Genomic DNA, 17,940 nt, shown 5'->3' with positions numbered 1-17,940 from the left:
CTGCCCTGAAATCTTGGATGGCTGGATGTTTCTGATGGCTCTGTACTTGCTGCATTCTAGTACATGCTTCATGGCTCATTTTATGAGTAAATGTAGTAGCATTTCCGCATAAAGCAAAATTGCGTGGTATATCATCCATACTTGTTGAGAAAATAGGACAAAAGAAAGGTGGAATGACTGGTTCCGCCATAGATTTTTGGCACATGTCATAAACTAATACTGAAGAGAATACTCTATAAGCAAATTTTACCTTTTGTTAAGACTGTGGCTTGGTCACGGGCCAAGAAAATTTTAACATCCTTTTTTCCCCCCACTTCTTTAAAAAATTTTTTTAAACAACCGATTTTATTCTTCTGAGCTAAACTACTTTCCTTGAACAGGGAAGGTAAGTCCCAGGTGGTCACCTGCATGATCAACTCTCTGGCCTCTGGACTGCATGTGAAAATTCAGACTGGCCCTGGATTCCCTGTTTGGGTTTGGAGACTTGGCACTAATCCTCCTGTCAGTTTTCTGTGCCCCACCAGTGAAACATCATGTATACATCCGTGACTTTTTATCTTACTTTTCTTTTTCTCACCTGTAAAAGGCAGATGGCTTATTTTTTTTTCTCCCATGGATGTGGTATTAAGGTGTTCGGATGACTGTAACCTGATTTGGAGTGTGTGCAGAAATATATAGCATTTTCTTTCTAGGAGACATTTTAACCATCTTATTATAAAAAACAACAAAACCAAGCAACACATAGAAAACCAGACTTTCTGGGACAGTCAGTCATCATTTTTTTAAATATATGAAACACTTAAAAAACAATTTTGAAGAATGAAGAACTTCCTCCCATGGTGTTTGGGACAAGCTATGACAGTCCGGTGTTCCTTGTTGGGGGGATCCGTAGTGATTAAACTCTAAAAAGAATATATAGATTAAAAACAAATTGTCCTAAAAAAAACAACAACAACAACAAATTGTCCTAAAACCCAGGAGTCCCCAGACACATGACCGGATGGTGGTGATTGCAACAAACAGACAACATTTGCTCTTTTATTCCTGACAAGTGTGGCTTCTGAAGAATGGTTGACATTTTAGTAGCATTATTCCCATTTAAACAGTTTGTGAAGTCTCATACCTGCCATGATGATTGTAGGGTTTTAAAGACCTCTGTCTTTGGTTGATGGATCATGAAAGACTCTTTTTTCCTCTAGTTGCAGAATTTAAGGTGAATTTTACACATAGTGGAAGTCCTGATTTATGTATGGAAACCTGGTTTCTTTTCATTCTGTTTCCTTAGAGAGTAAAATCCAATCATTTCTATAAAATTCAGTCTCTAGGGCTGGCTGATAATCTCTGGTTTTGCTGGTAGTGTCCTGCGGTAGAAAACAGAAGTACTGTTGGATTAGGAAAATTGTAGCCTGGAGGTCATGATGGGAAAATTATTTAAAGTTTTGATTTTTATTCCCATTTGGATACGATAAGAACTAGCCCTTTGATAGAAAATGCAAAGTAAACTTGTAGACACAGGGAGGAAGGAAGAGAGTGAAAGTCGCTCAGTCATGTCTGATTCTTTGCGACCCCATGGACTATACAGTCCATGGAGTTCTCTAGGCCAGAATACTGGAGTGGGTAGCCTTTCCCTTCTCCAGGGGATCTTCCCAACCCAGGGATCAAACCCAGGTCTCCTGCATTGCAGGCAGGTTCTTTACCAGCTGAGCCATAAGGGAAGCCCATGCAAAGTAGACTTGTAGACACAGGGAGGGAAGGAGAAGGTGGGAAGAATTGAGAGAGTAACACTGAAACATATGCATCACCATGTGTAAAATTAGAGAGCTGGTGGAATTTTTCTGTTGCAGGGAGCTTACATCTGATGCTCTGTGACAACTTAGAGGGGTGGGAGGTGGAATGGAGGTTCACAAGGGAGGGGACATGCATATACCTATAGCTGATTCATGTCAATATATGGCAAAAAACCAACACAATATTGTAAAACGCTTATTCTCCAATTAAAAATAAACAATTTTTAAAAAAGAAAGAAAATGCAAAGTAAAATAGTTTGTTGTGAACCCTTAGGTGACTGAGGGGAAAGCTTCTTGACCCCTTATGCTGGCTTCACATTTGGGGAGCACGTGAAGTACACATCTCAGTATATTTCTGGTTGTCTTTGGCCTGAAATTGTACACCCTTCTCAGTGGGCGGTGGTGGTGTGTGTCGAACGAAGCCATTTCAACTCCATCACCAAGGTGTGCTTCCTTTGCTGGTGAAAGAACTGATCCACAGACAGCTCCAGGAGGAAGGTGTGGGTAACCTCCGCCAGGGTTGGATGCCCCCGTGGTCCCAGAAAACCAAAGCCTGGTTCCACGATGCTGGAAGGGCAGGGGTTGGTTTGTCCTGTTGCAAACAGTTTAGCAGGATGCACTCATAAATGAAAAATGATCTGAGTGCTGTGGGTGGGGCCATCGCACTCAGGAGGTGAAGCTGAGAGGAGGAGGGAGGAGAGAGAGACACAGCAAGAGAGAGCTCACACTCCTGAGCTCCGGAGAGTATGGGGACTTGGCAGGAAGTTGGAGCTCGCACTGGCAGGGTTCACATGTTCATTGATAGTTAATAACCCAGGACTTTAAAGAACTGAATGGAAAAGGGAAATGAAGCGAACCACACTTTGGAGTCTGTCCTGTGTCAACGGCTGTGAAAGACAGCAGAGAACGCTCACCCAGTCAGCTCCTGAAGCAGGTAGGAGGCGAGTGAGACCTGAGCAGCCAGGAGAGTCTCATTTTCTCCCTGCACACAATTTACACGTCTTTCAAGGTTTCTTTGTTGTTGTTTTTTTTAAGTGTATGAGAAATGAGAAGATAATATTGACCTAAGAAACAGACTTAGAGCCTGAATGATGCCCAAGCCAGAGATTTCCTCAGTTACTAGTTTGATGACCAAGTGACAGCTATATTGTAGGTGTTGCCTTAAAAAAATTCGCCTCCCTAAATCATATAACATTTAAGTTAAAAGTGATTTAAAAATTGACAGAGAATCAACGAGCTACAGACACTGTTTTAGAACAAATACTTTGAAGATAGCCAACCAGAAACTGATTTGCCGGCTTGAAGGTTGCTGTGTTTTCATATTTCAGCGCTCATAAGGTGTTTGCTAGTTTTTACTAGCTTTTGTAAGAAAGGAGGTGGATGTATAACAGCTGTGAAATGTCCAGAAATTGACTGGGGTCCAGAGCGAAGCCTGAATGCACTAATGTTTTCTCCATTAAGGCGGGCTGCCTCTGCTTCTCAGTCAGGGAATTGGAAAGAATGGTGAGAGTAAAGTGTGGATCCTGAATATTTGTCTGGGGGCGGCAGCGGTCGGGGCGGGCGGGGGGGGGGGGGATGGTGATGTGATGGGAAGAGGGCTAGAAATTGTCACCATGCCGTCTTCATACTCGGGAGCAGAAAATAAACAGGGAGGGCCAAGCGTGGCAGTCACACTCCAGGATAATTTAAGGACTGTTTTGTGGCTCCCGCGGTTGTAGCTGAATCTCAGAGCATCCTTTCCATCGTTGGGGCTTGTGATAAGGAAGCAGAACAGAAAAAAAAAGACCATCGCAAGCCTGGGCTTCTGAACTGTTTCCAGGCTTTGCTTCTGGTTGGCGCCTGGATAATTGCACCTAGATTTCCCCCACACTAAAGTGGTCAGAGTGCCATGAAATTGAGCTGGGGTAGGTTGGAAGTGGCATGTGTGGTCAGCATGACAGGAGTGTCAGAATCAGGCAGAGAACTGTATTCCAGCAGAATAAGTTCCGCACCCTCGGAATTTTTGAGAATGCCCTGCTAGCCGCAGGGGTGTGTCTGGGAAGGCAGATGTGAGAGCTGCTTTGGTAACTGCTCACTGGCTGACTGTTGTCTTCAAGCTGTGGTGGCCAAGCCCTGTGGCTTTGCATTTTAGGCCTGGAGGGCTGGGAGATGGCTGTGCTTAGTCAAGGCAAGCCCAAACCTTATCTCTGACTTTTCAGCCTTCCACAGCTAGACCTATTTATGGGTGGGGGAGCAGCACTCCTGTGGTCTTTAGGACACCTCTCCACCCCCACCCACTCTTGCTACCATCTACCTTTGCATGAGTCCCCCTGGTCCCCCGTCCTTCACACCAGTCTGTCCCAGGTGCTATTTGCAGGGAATTAAGGCAAGTCAGGCAGGCAGACAGACTCCTTCCTAGGGTCTGTTCTGGAAGCAGTCACACACTGTGACCTGTGGGCCAAATCCAGCCTTCCCCAGCCTGTTTTTGAATGGCTCCAGAGCTAAGAATGTGGTTTCCGTTTTCAAGGAAAAAGAAGATAAAAAATACAGGACAAGAGATAAAAAATACAGGACTGAGACAGATGTGGCCTTCAAAACCTAAAATATGGATCGTTGACTATTGTTGTTCGGTTGCTCAGTCATGTCCAGCTCTTTGCGACCCCATGGACTGCAGCACGCCAGGCTTCCCTGTCCTTCACCATCTTCTACAGCTTGCTTGAGTCTGTGATGCCATCCAACCATTTCATCCTCTGTTGTCCCCTTCTCCTCCTGCCCTCAATCTTTCCCAGCATCAGGGTCTTTTCCAATGAGGGAGATGTTTGCCAACCTCAATTGACATCGCTCAGAAGCAGCGTGACCAGTAGGTTGATCAGCGCATTACATCTTTGGCAGTTCAGATGAGCTGTTCATTTTGGAAACTAATTTTACTGTCTCAGTCTGTGTTAGATGGTATGACTACCTCCAAAAGGGGAGATTCAGGAGCCAGGAAGTTGAGGATTTTCTGCAGGATCCAAACATTAGGAAAGAAATGTCAGGCAAACTATGTCTACAGTTGGATTTTCACCCTCTCCCCTCATTGGGGAACCCACTGGTGTAGGTACCCATGAGTAGTAGATACCACACACGCGTAGGTATCACATGGGCAGACATGCCACTGAAAGAATCTGAGGGGGGAACAGAACTCTGCTATCTCACTCAGAAATGATTGATTTCCTTTCCCCCCTTTTGCAGATTTGATTGCTGGGCCAGACAGGTACAATCTGAGTTGTTTGGTGTTGTCACTTTGGGGGAAAGAAAAAGATGTTTTCTGTAAAATAAATAAATGAATATCATGTTTTCTCACATTTAGAAGTGTTTCCTTATTGGCTATAAGAGCGCTTACTTTCGGCCAACTATGCTGACCCCTGAACATGCGATTCTCATTGACCCAGCATGGGATTTCACTATTAATGTCATTTCTAATAAGAGGAAAATCTAGTGACCTTGTTCATGTTTTAACTTGTGTCAAAACTGCAGGCCTGGATGTGTAGCTTACCTTTGTAAGTAGCTTACTGTGGATTGCAGAAACAAAGGAAAGTTTTTTCACAAGAATGTTGTAGTTTAAGAAGAAAAACACTGGTATAATTTTTTTTTTCCTCCAAGACATTGCAGTCATCTAGCCTCCTGTATTTGGAAAGTGGATGCTGTCAGTAGAGAAGAATGGGGGTAGGGCCGAGTTTGACAGAATGAAAACAAGTGAGGAAGGATGAAAATGTGTACATATGGTGCCCATGGGAGTTGGCACCTAGAAAACAAGATGGCGGCAGTACACTTGATAAGTCAGGTTGTCATAGCTGGCGAGGGTGGGTCCTTTAACCGACCACGTGAGCCAGGCTGCACCTTTGTCTGTATTTAGAAAGGGGGTTGGCTCTGAATTTAGAGATTAAGCAACCTGCCATTCCTGTATGCACCAGAATTTCAGACACAGTCAGAAATCTGATTTGCGTAACTGCTGAAACTCAACTGGAAGCCAACCAAATGGAGGCCTGGGCTCCCCAAGTGAAGGGCAGTTAATCAGGAATCACAACACATGAGGGAATTGATCACACTGACCCTTGACAGCGTGGTCTGTGTGACCGGACTCAGTGGAGGTGAAGGGTCAGCTTTGGTTTCTCAGAAGGCGTCTGCGTGAGTAAGTGGTATGCAGCTCAGAGGCCTAGAGCTGCCTGGTCACTAGAGGCAGTGAGAGGGACCTTTTCACTTCCGAGCCCAGCAGCAAGCTGGCCCCTCAAGAGACAAAGTCTAATCAGGAGCTGAAGTGTAGCACAAGCTATGAGCAGCCCTTAGTTAGCCCCCTCTTTTATAGCGTGTTGGGAGGACAAAGTGCTTTGGCTCAACCTTGGCCCATTCACCGCTCTCTTTGGTTCTCTGGACAGAGCCAGAGTCTGACCTCTGCTCATAAGCTTTTTCCTGATGGTGAACAGAATAAAAGACCAAGCTAGATGTGTACATAGGTTGCAAAAGTGTATAGACCTAAAGGGGAGGAACAGCTGAGCAAATAGAAGTTATGATTCTGAGATAGAGAACTAATGATCATGTCAGTGGCGGGAGTCAATTTCACATCTCAGTGGCTGTCAGAGATCACTTTGTGTTCACATACAAGTTAAGAGGGCTTCCCTGGTGGCTCAGTGGTAAAGAATCTACCTCTAGTGCAAGAGTTCCAGGTTTGATCCCTGGATCGGAAAGAGCCCCTGGAGTAGGAAAGGGCAACCCACTGCAGTATTCTTGCCTGAGACATCTCATGGACAGAGGAGCCTGGAGGGCTACAATCCATGGAGTCACAAAAAACCAGACACAACTTAGTGACTAAACAACACGTTAAGAACTCCTTAAGAATTTCTGTAGGCAAGGCACCCTCTCAGTTCCAAACCTGATTTCTATACATTTCCTGCAGTGAAGTCTAGGAAGTGTAGCATAAAATCTCTTTCACCCTGAAGGTCCCAACAGCTTCTCTGCCTTTTCTCCATGGCCGGTGAACAACAAAGCAAAGTGGAGGGTCCGCCTCCACTGACGTGGCATGTGCCCTGTTTAGCAAAGGAGCAGGCTTGAGTGTGCCTCTCCCCGTGGGCATGTCTGACCCAGGGCCCTCGATTTGTTCCACCCAGGTGTGCATGGATGTGCAGCCACACCATGGCTCTATAGATGGCCTCAAGTGGGGCAGGGCCTGGGCTGTCTCAGTCCAGATATGAGGTCCCTGTGCAGTGAGTCAGGCCCATCAGTGATCCTGGATGCTAGATCCTCCCCGTTTTTTAATCTCTTTCTGAAGAAGCAATGGTGGTGGTTTAGTCGTGTCGGACTAGTCATGTTGGACCCTTGTGACTCCATGGACTGTAGCCCACCCGGCTCTTCTGTCCATGGGATTTTCCAGGCAAGCATACCGGGGTGGGTTGCCATTTCCTTCTCCAGAAGAAGCAATTCAGCTCTGTTTTACATGTACCAGAAGAACTCTGCACTTAGAAGGATCCAAAGTAACTCCTTTGGTAAAAGAGCTCACCTCCTGGTTTAGATTTTTGGTAGTTTTGAGGTTTGGGACCTATCATGCAGTCTTAATACAAGACACTCTTGGACCGTCTTCTTTGCTTTTCTAGCTTCCACACTGTTTTTCTTCCCAAATTTAAAGATGAAAACCATGTTAGAAATTGACAGAATAGGGCAAGTCTAAGGAAAGGCGAGAGTGGCCCTTGGGAATAAGTTTGGTGAAAAGCGCCCCCCCCCCCCGCCCCGTTTCAGTGAGACTCCTCCAACCAGTAAGTGCAGGTTACCCCCTGAATGGTAGATAGATGGCCTCCTGTTTTATACAGTTTATTACATCAAGCCTTCCCCTTTTAACAAAAACTTAAACATTCTTACCAGCTGTCCTCCCTTCCCCTACCAAAAAAAAAAAAAAATATATATATATATATATATATACTAAATATATATTTAGTAGTACTAAATATATATATATATAGTAGTCCTGCAAGGAACAATTTAGAATCCTACCCAAAGCAGAACATGAATGGAAGCACCCATGCCAGGGGGAAAGGAGAAGGAATTCACAGGTGCCACACTTGACCTTATAAATGGCATGAATCTCAGGATTTATCATGTTGCTCTGGATGGTGCAGCAACCCTTTCCTCTTGCCTTCTGCTCCCATATCTGCCCCTTTAGCAAAAGAATCCTATTTTCTCCTGCTGACCGGTTAGTTCTATCAGCAAGAGGAAGGTCTGTCTTCCAAGGAATCCCACCTTGGACTTGCCAGATTCCGTCACCTTCAGCTTGCAACACTTTGACTGAAGTTCTCAGACAGCTGCCTGTGGGGTAGAGGGTTGACTGTTGGCAGGAAGCTGCTGGCTTTGAAAAGTATCACAGGTATTTTATTGTAGCAGATGCAAGACGGTTTTGGCAAGGGAGCAGTAAAGACCTGGAGGGGGAAACAGAAAATTACTTCTGAGCACTGCAGGGAAGAAGGTGGCAGAAATGAAGGATGCAGTTTGGGTTTGTAAAGCTGAGTCTTTTGCACAATCCTTTTTACAGGCTCGAACTTGCTTGACTTCAGTTTCTCCCTCGAGTGAGTCAAAGAAGGTTAAAAGAGAATGGAAACCTGAAACTGAGACACGGACCCGGGGACCTCTCAATGCGTGAGGGTTTTGCTGGGGTCCTGGTGGCCTGACCAAATTTTGTGTGGTAGAGATCTTGCCGTTTGCAAAATGCTGAGGCCTTAGATGTTCTGTGTCTATGGCTAATTAGACATTCTTAATGAGTTTCTTATGGTAACAACAATTTAACACCTCATCTTAAAAGTGAGTGGAGTCACTTCAAACTCTCACTGGGAGAAACATGAGTCATTTCTGTGGCTTAATTAATTACATTTGTTGTCATTGGGATTTCAGAATGGAGAGAGGATCTATTATCAGTTTTAATCTTTTTTAACTATGAGTTCATCTACTCCAGCAGCAGCCGCCAGGTTACTCCGAAACCTAAGCAGTCTCAGAGCTGAGATATCGAACCTTTCTAAGCCACATGACAGTGAATAATACAGTACTGATTTTTTAAAATCAATTTTATTCTGATGTGATTTACTATGACAGACTCTTACTATCCACAGATTGCCCCTCTAATCTGTGAGGTTTCCTCTGCTTCTGGACTATTTTCTTTTCTTCCATTACTTTAGATTATGAGCTCCTGAATCACGATGGGTGGAAAACTAGATAAGGATGATGCAACTTACTCATAATGGGACATTCAAAATGCAAGGTTTAGTCATCTTTTTTCAGGTGAGCAAACCTGATATTGTTTAGTCACTCAGTCGTGCCCAACTCTTTGTGACCCCATGGAGCCTAGCTCACCAGGCTCCTCTGTCCATGGGGTTTCCCAGGCAAGAATACTGGAGTAGGTTGCCATTTCCTTTGCCAGGAGATCTTCCTGACCTGGGGATCAAACTCACGTCTCCTGCTTGGCAGGCAGATTCTTTACCACCAGGGAAGCCCTGAGCAAACCTATTGAAGAAAGGCTAAGTATGAGTGACTGTGTGTGTGTGAAGGGTTGCAAGTCAGAGTTAGAAGTTAATTCATAGTGATCACATGAATCTGGAAACACAGCTGTTTCTGAGCATAAATCTTTATGTAAGACTGTGTCTCAAATGTGTAGGTCTGTCTTCTTTTTTGTAAGCATTGTGGTTCAGACACACTGACATGAGCTGTTTTTGTTAGAGAAATGCCTCATTGTGTAGTAACAGCTTTTCTGTGAGAGTTCAAACTGAGTGTCAAATGATCTCCCCAAGGCTGCTGCATTAGGTCCCGTTTTGCTTTCACGGCATTTTGGTTAGCGTGAGGGGAAAATAGCCCATGGAGCGGTGTGGCCAACTTAGATGCACAATTTCGAAATTCAGAGACAAATCGATGTTGGCTTTTTCTGAAAGTGGATCTTATTTTGAGAACCACAGTTGACATGGCTGTGGGAAGTGTTGCTTATTCTTGGCAAGAAAACCCTCCTGGAAAGGTGCTCGTGATCCAGAAGACAGGGAGCTGCCCCGGGCTCCCTGGCAGAGCAGGGGAAATGTTTCAGAACTCAGTGTCTGTAATCTATATTAAATCCACATTTGTATGGAAGTATCTACGCAGATGAAGAAGGCAGCTTCCTACAAAATGGGATTATTTTAGTGGCTCTGTGTAATGGTATTCACAGTGGAGCCCGGCATGTCTCTTTCAGAAATATTTAGATCCCAACTTAAGGGATTTGATCAGAAGTACTTATTACACATCGAAGTGTTTAGCTCTGCGATGGGAACTTGTGGGGAAGCCAGCTCACAGAAGCCAGGAAGGCAAATGCAGTAGCTATACGAGAAGAAAGTGATTGACCTGCTTGTTCTCCAGCGAAGATCAGACAAACAGAATCAGAGACATGGGGCATCTCTCCCTATACTGCTTTTGTGTAAGGTCCTCTCCTCAATAACCTAGATTCTATTAATAGATTTCGGGGGGAGTAGGGACAGTAAGCCTGGAAGGGAAGAAAGTTAAATGTTTGTTGTCACTAAACACTAGTTCAGATGTAGTGTTTTCCTTCAATAAAGGATGCAGACAACAAAGCACAGTAGTATTTGTAGTCTTCATGTCTTTGTCACTAGTAGAAATGGTACACACTATTTGTGGGTGGGTATCTTTTGATATCAAACACTCACTACTCCTTTGAAAATCGGTTAATTAATTTGTTAATAGATATCCCTAACGTGCTAATAAAAAAGCACATGGGTTTGATAGTGTACATTTTAAAATATTTAGGGTATTGTATTTCAACATAATTGGCTTTCTTTGTAATCCTAGGTATTTTATGTATTTAAAAATATCATTTTGAGACTTCACCAGACAGAGGCCCATGGTACAAAAATATTTTTAAAAAAGAAAGGAAGCAAGAAAAGGAAAAAAGCTGTCTTAAAGTAACCATTTGATCTTTATTTAGATCTTCATTTACCAGGAAAAAAATAATCCAGGACTGTAGAGCATGTTCTAACCTATGAATCACCTGGGATCTTGATAAAATGAAGATTTTTATGCAGTAGGTCTGGGCTTCCCCGGTAGCTCAGCAGTAAAGAATCCACCTGAAATTCAGGAGATGTGGGTTTGATCCCTGGGTCTCAAAGATCCCCTGGAGAAGGGCATGGCAACCCACTCCAGTATTCTTGCCTGGAGAATCCCATGTACAAAGGCGCCTGGTGGGCTACAGTTCATAGTGCTGGAAAAGAGTCAGACAGGACTGAAGCAACTGAACACGTATGCACACATGCAGTAAGTCTGGGTTGGGGCCTGAGACGTCTGCATTTCTCAAATTCAGAGTGTGTGTGTGTATGTGTGCGCGTGTGCGCTCAGTCATGTCTGACTCTTCGAGACCCAATAGACTGTAGCCTGCCAGGCTCCTCTGACCATGGAATTTTTCAGGCATGAATACTGGAGTGGGTTTGCATTTCCTACTCCAGGGGATCTTCCCTACCCAGGGATCGAATCTGCGTCTGTTCTATCTCCTGCATTGGCAGGGGGATTCTTTACCACTGTGCCACCTGGGTAGCAAGGCAGAGGCCCACAGTAATCCAAAGAAAAGCTTGCATTTTCCACACTCACCTTTAATTATTTCTCTCCATCTTAGTCGTAGGCAATAGCTTAACTATTGTAACACTTGGCTGTGGGAGGAGATGCCCCAGGAGAGGGAAAGGGGGAGAATCTCAAAGGACAAACTTCAGCCTCCAAGTGTCCTGTATTGGGTCTTCTGGGAGCCCAGAGTAGCTGGCAGGCTGTGAAGTGAAGGGGAGACAGCTCAGGTGAGGGGCATAGGGGAGATCCGTGTCTCTGGGAAGCGGGAAGCTGCTGAAGCTGTGGCCCTGTGAGGGGTCATTTGTGGGTCTCCTGGGTCCCACGTGCACCAGGTGATGCCTGCCTGCAGCCTGTGGCCTGGGCCCCGCTCATGTGGAGCGGGCAGGAGGCAGATTACCATCCATCCCTGTGCCTGCGTGGTGGCTATGTGCTGTGTTCAAGGAACACCATGTGGCTTTCTTCTCTCCCCAGGGGTGATTTATTAAGTGTGTAATTAGATGATGCAAGTTGAATGTCTTTGTAAGATGCTCATGAGACATTCACAAATTGGAGAAAGGTCCTTTGGTGGAGCGTTTGAGGGGCTCAAGTGTCATTGAGCCTTCGTGGCCAGAGCGGCTGTCTTTAACCCCTGAACCCCCACCCGCACCCCAGGCCTGTTCTGACCCGTTGCCTCCTGAAGATGTGCTGCCAGCCTCCCTGAAACCACTTCTGTGTTGCACCCGGGGGGCGGCTTCACAGGGCAGCTGCTGCACTGTGCTTAGCTGCTCAGTCGTGTCTGACTCTTGGCAACTCCATGGACTGTAGCCCACCAGGCTCCTCTGTCCATGGGGGTTCTCCAGGCAAGAATGTTAAGAGTGGGTTGCCATGCCCTCCTCCAGGGAATCTTCCCAACCCCGGATCAAACCCAGGCCTCCTACATTGCAGGTGGATTCTTTACCGTCTGAGCCACCAAGGAAGCCCAAGAATACTGGAGTGGGTAGCCTATCACTTCTCCAGGGGTACTTCCCAACCCAGGAATCGAACCGGGGTCCCCTGCGTTGCGGGCAGATTCTTTACCAGCTGAGCTACTTGGAAGCCCAGGGCGGCTGCAGAGGTGCAGAAATCCAATTTTGTTCATATACCAGAGGCTATCAGATACCTGGGGACTGACCCCTGCTAATCAAACTCCCAGGGGAGTGGCATCCAAAACCCAGGTTATTAATTCCTAGTGAGGGAAGGATCCTTCCAGTGACTGAATGTGTTGTCACTTTCTTTGTTCGCTTGTTTCTGCCATCTTAGTGCTATCTTCCCCGGAGAGAGGTAGTTGAAAATGAGGACTTTGTATGGAATATGTCTTGAGGAATGTTCCAGGGACCTAGACTCTATGTTCTCTCTCACGTATAAGACCAGATCTTCACACCCTGATTCCCTCAGTCTTTGGGCTCACCTTGACTAGATTCCCTGAAGACCTCCCCTCCCCCGCCCTGTTTCTATTCCCTGCTTTCTCTCCCACGTTGTGGTGACCCAGCAGTTGTTGTGCTTCGGCCCTGACCACCTCTGCCCTTTTGGACCAGATCCAGATGTTTCCTGGGTGTCCTTGGCTTCCCACCCCACCCCGTGTGCAGATCCTCTCTGAGGAGGGGGCGTGCATGAAGAGGGCAGGTAGGACTTCTGCAGCTGCATGTCCATCACAGTGGGACGCCTCCTGTTACTACTCTTTCTTACTTCTCGTTTTCTTTTAGGTCTTTCTCGCTATTTGTGCTCTCGGGACGGAGAGTATGGATGCCCCTGATTCCCAAACCAAGAGGCATTTCCATAAAATACAGATTGCCAGGCCCCACCCCCCAGTTCCGGGTGAGCGTCTAGAGTTGTCCTTGTCAGACATCCCGTGGGAGCAGAGAAGCCCCTCAGACGGGCGGCCACCTGTTTGCAGATGTTTTTGTGTCGTCGTCGTCCTGTCACCAGTGGGTCATGGTGACTGAAGAGCTTTTTCCCTTCTTGTTTGTACTTTTCTTTTTTGCTCAAATCATCCACGTAATGAACATTTGTCATCATATAAAATGGTTTCTTTTTTTCCCTCCCTCTTCTTCAGATAAAAGGCTTATTCTTATAGTCAGCCAAATTTGGAAACCACTGCTGTCGACCCATTATCTCAGGCCCGGAGCCCTCATTTTCAAGGAGAGGAAACTGAGGCTTAGTGGATGAATTGGCTGACTGCATTAGGGGTGTCATCTAGCTTAACATCTGAAGATCATGCCCAGTACAAGCTCTGTGCTCCCTGACAAAACCCATTCTTCTCAGCCTTGGGGGCCTTGTTTCTCAGCTTGTCAGAGTAGAGCAACAATAAGCAGATGCCCACATACACAGGGTAAGGACCACATTGAACCCAAACCTTGTCCCCCAGTTCGAGCACTAAAATGTGAGTGTCCTCAGCTGGCACACTGGGGCCCCTGGAATGCCAGGAACCCCAGCTCTTGGTTGGAACACTTCATCCTTCAATGTCTCAACTTCCCCATCTATAAAATGAGTATCATATCATTCTCACTGCCTCCCTTACAAAGCTATTGTGAAGTCAAACAAAACAATGCATTTGAAGGGCTTTGGGGAAGAAAAGTACAAAGCATTATGTACTTATAACATGGTCTCATCATTACCAATATTATTGTACTACCCCCAGAGACTTTGTTTCTGCTGAGTGGCCCAAATAGAATCACTATAGGTGGAAGAAATACTTTATTCTATTATAACCCAGTGGAAGGCTTGCTTGGAGGAGAGGGGAGGACAATCAAGACTCTCACAGAAATACATCACTTCTGAATTTCCTGATTAAAGCTGCTCTAATGGCCCATTAGTGAATCATTTCACACCCTCTGCCCTTTAATGGCCACTTTCCAGCTGTGCTTCAGAGCCAGGAACGTTTGGGTGAGCGAGTGGGTGCATGTCACAGGATGTTTTCCCATCTGCTTGAAGGCAGGGACTGTCTTTCATGCCTCTCCTGCTGCTCTGAGTGGTGAAAATGCTTCAAGATTTTTCATCTTGAGAATGGCAGAGTTTTCAACCTTGCATTCCAGACTAGAGGAAGAACCAGACAGATTCTAATATCTGTGAAAAGTTTCTGCAACTGTTCCAACAGAGAGATAAGCCTAAAATGGATAAAGCTTCTTTTTTCTCCCTAAGAAATAGCAAGCACTGCTTGAGAATGAGGGAATCAGTCTGTGGTAGTCAACCTTAATGATATTAAGCACCAAATATGTCTCTATAGGAGTTGCTTAAAGAAAACTTATGGACTGTGGACAGGGTAGAAGTACAATGAAACCTTGAAGTCAAGTGTAAGAAACGACTTCTGATGAAAAGAGTATTGATGTAATGGCATGACATAGCTGGCCTGTGCTCCCCAGGGGACCCTTGTAGCTCTGAGATAGTAAGAGTCTGTGGAAAAGTCCTAGGTTGGAGTGTCTGGGAAAGAGCTCATGGGAGAGGACCTTGGTGCATAAATAGGATCTCTGTAGGCAGGGAGAATGAGAAATTCATTCCCTGAGGCATGCATACACAGTAGAAGCACTGGAGGGTTTGTGTGAGGAAAGTGAAAGTGCAAGTCGCTCAGTCGTGTCTGACTCTTTGCGACCCCATGGACCATACAGTCCATGGAATCCTCCAGGCCAGAATACTGGAATGTGGGAGCTGTGTGCTAACGAGAAGAGCCAGAGGTGAGATTCAGCCTGTACATACATATAAGCTGCTCAGATCTGGTCTGAAAAGAGGATTTTAGAAGTCTTTAGTAATACAGACAAATTGTGTTCGATGGTTCAAGTCATTCTCATTTGCTTAGACACCCAAATGCCAGCTTGCTAAGAGTCTGCATTAGAACTGCCCAGAAAACCCAAGGCGGGAAAGAATGTGCTTCTACCTTCTACCGTCCCCTCCTCCTCCTCCTCCTCCTCCTCCTCCCCCTTGGCCCTGATTTAGTATTTGAGAATCTTGGAAGCAGTTAGGGGTAGAGGGTCAAGGTAGAGATAGGGAACCTGATTTTTTCTTTCTTTTTTTTTTTTTAAGTTCTCCAAGTGCAAGCAATATTAGGAGCTGTGTGGTTTGTTAAGAGTTTCAACCTCATGTATGGCATAAAGATAATGTAAACGAGCTCTTAGAACCCCCCCTTCCCCACCCAGTCCGTGTGATCCTATTAGTTAGGGTTTTGAAGTTGTAAGATAGAAATCAATTATCTCATTTAAGTGGAAGTGAAATTTAGTGAGAAAGTACTGGGTAGCACAGGAACCAAGGGAAGTGTTAATTAAGATCTGGGTTCAAAAGAATGAGCAAGAACACATCCAAGGTCTTAGCACAGGAGCAGTATGTTTAGGGCATCACACTGCCACCACCACCGTTACTAGACTCCTGTGACTAGCCTTCATCTATCCCTGTGTCTTCATCAGACAGTCAGTTCAGTTGCTCAGTCGTGTCCAGCTCTTTGTGACTCCATGGACTGCAGCATGCCACGCTTCCCTGTCCATCACCAGCTCCTGGAGCTTACTCAAACTCATGTCCATAGAGTTGGTGATGCCATCCAACCATCTCATCTGTTCCAGAGTCAGGCAAGAGCCTACAGTTTGAAAACTGGTGGACTGGTGTCTGGGAGTGAAGACAGAGAATAAGTGTGCCTTCTCCATCACCTCCCGTGTAATAGGAACTTGTCCTGAATCCAAAGGATGATTGGATGCTGGATAGCCAGGCAAACGTTCATCTTCCCTACCACCAGGCAAAATGCATTTCAGTTGGTCGTCTCTTTCTCCACCATCTTTTCACATGTCCACATCTTCCCTTTTTCCTGCCTTTCTTCTCTTTCAATACCTAGATGCTCCATCCTTTCTTGGATGTGACATAGCTTGTTGACCACCAAGTTCAGTGTGATGGACTTACTGTTGGTCATTTCTGTTTGTATAAACCCTTTCACCCAGCCTCCCACCAAACCTGAAACCTCACCTGCCGCATCCTCAGTGACCTTCCTCCTTCAGAAAGCACCACTGCATCAAGGGGTAGCCTGGAGTGTTTGCAAAGTCTTTGTCTCATAAAGTCAAATATCTTCCACTCCTTATCTTCTTCTCATTAGTACTAATCCTATAAAGTGGGCCACCGGGAGGAAGTCTACCCCTGTCTTTGTATGACCATTTATGTATTTGTGTGTAAAGCCATTATTTCCTTCCTAACCGCTGCCCCCCACCCTTATCATCTTCTCCAGGGTAATACCCTTAGTCTCGTTAGTTGCTTATCACATGACAGAATTGCCACTTAAAATCAGTCCCTCTACCTTCAGCCTTATCCAGAACAGGATTATCCCTTCCTTTGATGTGGGCAGTATACTATTCTTAACGCAGTCAGCTACTGCAGTGCCTTTAGTTGGTTGTGTCATGAAATTCAGTTGACTGTTTCTGAAAACACATTGGTTTGGGCTGAAATTATGTGAGACTTGTTTCAAACTATGTGAGACTTGTCTCATGGGATCAGGTTGCAATCCAAGAGCCTAGGACCAGCATTTAATATGGTTAACTTGATTCACTATAGAGAATGTCCAGATGACTGGAAAAATGAAGAGCATAAACCAGTAAGGAAGATTGAGTTTTGTACACTTTACTTTCATTAAGTCAATCCTTTCTTTATAAGCAAATAAGTAGCTGCTGTGTTTTGATAGATGGAAGATGGTGTGGGAAGACAGGGTTTGGTTTGCAAAAATACTGTTGATAATGATGATAAGTTTATTGAAGTATAATTTGCTTGCACTCTTTAGCAAATCTCAAAAGAAAGGGTTAAATGGACTCCATTTAAAGAATAAAATTGAGACATAATGCTAACAAGAAAGGAACTAAAGGAAGATATTTCTAGTTGTTCAAGTCTATAAATTCTAACAAAAATAAGTCATATGAATTACCACCATACTTAATATGGAGAACCATTCCATCGTGCTAAAAAGCACCCCTTTGTAGTAAAATCCTCTCCTTACCCCCAGCTTTTGGAAACCACTGATACATTCTGTTGTTGTGTCTTTTCCAGAATTTCATATAAATGAAATCATATAGTACGTAGTTACTTAAGTCTTGCTTCTTTCAGTTGGCATAATACCTTTGAGATTCATCCATGTTGTTACATGTATCCATAGTCCCTTCTTTTTCCTTGTTAAGTAGTATTCCATTATACAGATGAGCCATGGTTGATTTACCCACTCATTCCTTGAATGTGCTGTTACATCAGATAGAGGTCTGTGTAACTTCTCATGAAAAAGAGATTTTGTGTTTCTTCTCTATTCTCAGCCAAATACAGTCCATCAGTTGGAGAAACTGTTATTCTCATGTATGATCTCTACACTTCAGACATGCTAGATTGTTATCTTTATAGTATTTCCTGAAAGGTTGAAAAAATATGAAGAGTATTTAGGCAGAGTATGTATGTTTTCTTTTTCTTTGCCCGCAAGCATCAGCACAAGATTTTTGTCTATTTTGAATACAGATCTTGTTTCTATCTCTTATTACACTTTAAAACAAGTTTAAACCCTTCTGTTTATTGTTTTTTCTTTTTAAGGAAAAAATCTGGTCAGGCATCTCTA

General features: G+C 44.8%; 1 protein-coding gene across 9 annotated transcripts in view; it reads left to right on the top strand.

Moving 5' to 3' along the window:
* The window catches only part of PDZD2 (PDZ domain containing 2), a 397,356-nt gene that overhangs the window by 248,946 nt on the left and 130,470 nt on the right, over nt 1-17,940 (top strand). The window contains exon 1 of one of the 9 annotated variants that reach the window (XM_043488430.1): nt 2,272-2,721. The exons of the other annotated variants lie outside the window; for them this stretch is intronic. The gene's annotated coding sequence lies outside the window, so the exon portion shown is untranslated. Of the gene's footprint in view, nt 1-2,271; nt 2,722-17,940 lie in introns of those variants that run through there. 9 annotated transcript variants of the gene reach the window in all.

The sequence above is a fragment of the Cervus canadensis genome, chromosome 16 (genome assembly GCF_019320065.1).
Source record: "Cervus canadensis isolate Bull #8, Minnesota chromosome 16, ASM1932006v1, whole genome shotgun sequence".
In the NCBI taxonomy this organism is placed as follows: Eukaryota; Metazoa; Chordata; class Mammalia; order Artiodactyla; family Cervidae; genus Cervus; species Cervus canadensis.
The sequence above is the reverse complement of the archived record's forward strand: the minus strand, read 5'-3'. Positions and strand labels throughout refer to the sequence as shown.